Below are 4,393 nucleotides of genomic sequence, written 5' to 3'. Positions count from 1 at the left end.
GGAAGGAATAGTAGAGGTCAAATTTTGCTTTCCTGGAACAATTGTTGCTGGTGAGCTAGGGCTGAAAGATCAGCCATGGTTAATAAGAGACCAGCATCACTGAGGTGAAATCTTGTGGAAAGTGTTTCCTTAGATTCTTACATAGCCCATCCTGGCCTGAACTTTTATGTTACCAAAAGGCCTGGCAATGCTGTCTTTACATCTTGAATGTTGTCATTACACACCCATGACACCATACCAGGTTACTGGGGAATGAAACCCAAGGCCCATTGCCAGTGAAGCAAGCATTCTACCAACTGAGTTATATCCCTGGCGCTTCTACTCCCTTATCTTTTCTATTCTTTAAACAGATAGTTTGGGGCCTGTGAGACGGCTCCATGGGTACTTGTTACCAAGACAACCTGAGTTCTATCCTCTGTATATACATGGTAGAAGAAAATACCAGCTCCTCTAAGTTGTCCTCTGATCTCTATATGTATACCATGTCACAAATCGACACACAAACTAAATGTTTAAAACTGTAAAAGAATTAAGCATACAGCTTACTTACATTTCCTCTCGAAGATGATACTCACCTGTAAGTGCAGTTCACCTCTTTTCCACAAGTGGTTTTCCTCATTATTACAAACTCTCCTACCCTTTACCTTTTGCTCCATAATATTTTAAGAAACGGCATTTTCAAACTTAGATTCATGTTGATCTTAGTTTTGAACCGTTGTAAATAAAGCTTTGGCAAAAGACTTTCTACAGAGAGACTTTTGTGCACCAAATGGTTTTAGGGCCAATTCCCCAAGGTACAATGTCGGCGTCCAAGTATGAATAATTTTAAAGCTTATGTATGCACAGTACCCAATTGCTTGAGAAGCATTATTGTTCATGTATAAAATTAATTTGCCTGTAAATTAAATTTAATTCCAAAGTACTTTTTATTGTTTTTCTATTCCATAAATTTTATAAGGTCATTACAGCAAAGTTAGACAATATAGACAATCTACTACGAATGAAATGGAGATTATGGGCAACTTCACTACTCAGAGTGAACCAAGCCACAACTCATTGCAAAGACTTCCAGAGATGTTGCTATGCTATGGATGTAGACAATAGTAGTGTGTGTCTCTCTGTGTGTGTATCTTACACATATATGTATGTATAAGAAACTCTGCAAGGTCTCACAGAAAATGTTGTAGATTGTTACCAAGGTTGAAGGTTTATTTCTGGATGCATATGAATATCAAGTAGTACCAGCTCCATAATCACTCTAGACCCAAGAGTTTTCAAGGCAGTTTTATAAAGCCAAATGCAGAACACTAAAGCTCCCCCCCTCTGTACATGCAATTCAAGTTCATCAAATACATTAAGCACCTTTATTTCTCTAAAGAGAGACTCAGTTGGGTTTACTTGCTATGCCCCACTTGGTATAGTTCTAGACTGCTGCAGGATAGAACATCACAAACCTTTAAGGCTCTTGTCCTCTCTTGTATTCTGCTTATCCAGATCTGTGCCATCTATTTCTATATCCATAATTTACTGCCTGCTCTTTACAAAAAGCCTCTGTCTAGAAAATGGTATTCTAGTTTCATTCCTACCAAGTTGTTTATGATGAAAAAACAAAAAGATTCAGGACACTTTAAGGATTTGTTTTGTTTTGTTTTGTTTTGCTTTGTTTTAATAGAAAACCTTTCTATATCAAGTTCTAGGATCTTGGATTATTTTTTTTCACAGTCTGTGAGGCTTCATAAGGGCACTGTGCGTGCTCAGTTAAAGAGAAAGAAGCATTTATATTTGTGCCATGTGTTGTAGATTGTGAGTGTATGTGTATCTGTGTGTCTGTATCTGCCTCTATCTATCTATCTATCTATCTATCTATCTATCTATCTATCTATCTATCTATCATCTATCTATCTATCATCTATCTATCTATCTATCATCTATCTATCATCTATCTATCTATCTATCTATCTATCTACTTCTTTCTCTCTCTCTCTTTGTGTGTGTGAGTATATGTATGTGTGTGTGTAAAATCAGCTTTATAAAATCAGAGTTCACTTGTATGTAGGAATGAGTTGGCTCTCAGAAGCAACATCTATGCAAAATATGTTTGACTAATGAATGATTTGGCTTGTTTTATTTTTGTAGGCTTTTGTCTTTAAAAGTTTCACAAAATATTTTTTATTTGAGTATTTTTACCTCACTGTAACACTTGTTTATTCAGCACCTTCATATCTTCATATATATTCAAATCTCTCAATTTCTAAATGAAAAACTAAAGTATTGCTTGACTTACATGGGAAAGCCCCTCCCCTTTACCTCTACCTCAAACTTGAATGGATATTTTCTTATATTCTCTTGTGATGTTTTCATTTTGCCTGGGTATTCAATCCTTCTGTAGGTTATTTTGAATGAGTTGTGAGACAGAGCCCTTTATGAGTTTTTCTCCTAGGTGGCTAGTCAGTTATCCCGATATTGTATTGACTAATCCATCATTCTCTCATTGGCCTGAAGGTAATATATATCTCCTTATAAGTATTTTCTGTTCTGCCTATTTCAATGATAGCTAACAATATCTAGATTTCAAAGTGTTATGTTTGTGTGTATGGGGGTGTGTGTGTACATGGGTGCATGTGTGTGTGTGGCAAGCATATGTGTTTATGTGTGTGTGGAGGAGGTATGATTTAAATATCAACTTTCCCTACAGACTCGTGTTTTGAATGTTGGATCTCTGGCACTACTTGTGGGAACATAGAAGTGGGGGTTAGTATCTAGAAGAAGGTCACTGAAGTCAGGGCAAAAGTCTACAAAAAGTCAACACAAACCAAAACTTAGACATGGGACCTACCCTGAAGTGTGGTTAATATAACCAATGAGATTCTGTTGGAGAAAACTAATTTTTCTTTTGCAAGAAGGTATCAATTGCAGATGGCTACTTTGTTATGTTCACTTCCTTCTCTCTGTTCTCAGACCCCATCTGACTTGAACTTGAACAGGTCTTGTGCATGCTACCACAGTCTTTGGAAGTTCATACACACCTCAGTCCTATTGCGTCTGGAGGGCAGATTATAAGAATCAGAGGTAATGGATGGAATCTTAGTTCGGGTTTCCATTTCTATGAAGACACACCATGACCAAAGTAACACTTATAAAGGACAACATTTAATTGGGGCTGGCTTACGGGTTCAGAAGTTCAGTCCATTATCATCATGGTGGGAAGTACAGCAGTGTCCAGGCAGACATGGTGCTGAAGAAGGAGCTGAGAGTTTTATATCTTGATCAGAAGGCAACCAGCAGGGGACTCTCAAAGGCTACCCCCACAGTGACACATTCCTCCAACAAATCGACAACTATTCTATATGGCCACACCTCCTAATAGAGCTACTCCCTGGGCCAAGCATATTCAAAGCACCACAGATGACTCAAAGGAAAGAATATCTTACAGTTGTTTTAAACTCAGGGTATTATTACTGTTTCTCTCTTAAAGAATTTATATTCTTGCCAGGCGGTGGTGGCGACACCTTTAATCCCAGTACTTGGGAGGCAGAGGCAGGTGGATTTCTGAGTTCGAGGCCAGCCTGGTCTACAGAGTGAGTTCCAGGACAGCCAAGCTACACAGAGAAACCCTGTCTTGAAAAACCAAAAAAAAAAAAAAAAAAAAAAAAAAAAAAAAAAAAAAAAAAAAAAAAAAATTATATTCTTTTATATAAATGAATTTAAGTGGCTATTGTAATATGTCATTTATTATAATACACATGACTTCTACATTTTACATTTTAGTATTTATAATTATTGCTTATAATACCTTCCCTGCCTTGAGGGTTATCTGCGGCATAATCATCATGGGACTGACATAATTCCTTAAGACTTTTGAGGTCTTTGGTGCCGTATTTCCTGGACGTCTACATGTCTGAGCATGGTTGACTCTTTTTCCTCAGGTGAGAACTGTCTTCCCTGGTTATAGAAATCTGAGGTTTCCAGGCACACTAATGCCCACTGTCCTGCTGCCTTGTCGGCATTTGTTTCTAAGAAATGAAAAATGATGCTTTCCCTCTGCTCTTCTCTAAATAAGAAGTCCTTCTTTTGTTGATTTTACACTGTTGCTCCACCTTAAAATTGCTTATCCAAATCAGTCACAGCAGGCTGCTTCTTTCCTTAAATACTTTCATGCAGACGTAGCCACGGCCATTCATTTACGCACTGTGTATGATGGTTTTCAGACGCTACAGTGGCGGTCCAGTAGCTGCAAGAAGGACCAAAAGCCCCACCCCTAACCCCAAGCCCTACCCAATGCTTAATGCCTGAATTAGCGACCATCTTTCCCTTTACAGGAACGTTTGCCCACCTCTGTCCTAGGCTAGCCCAGAAGAACTGGATTCTATGAGGGCATTTCAAGCTTATAAAG

Source organism: Mastomys coucha, unplaced genomic scaffold (assembly GCF_008632895.1).
Source record: "Mastomys coucha isolate ucsf_1 unplaced genomic scaffold, UCSF_Mcou_1 pScaffold14, whole genome shotgun sequence".
NCBI lineage: Eukaryota > Metazoa > Chordata > Mammalia > Rodentia > Muridae > Mastomys > Mastomys coucha.
The sequence above is the reverse complement of the archived record's forward strand: the minus strand, read 5'-3'. Positions refer to the sequence as shown.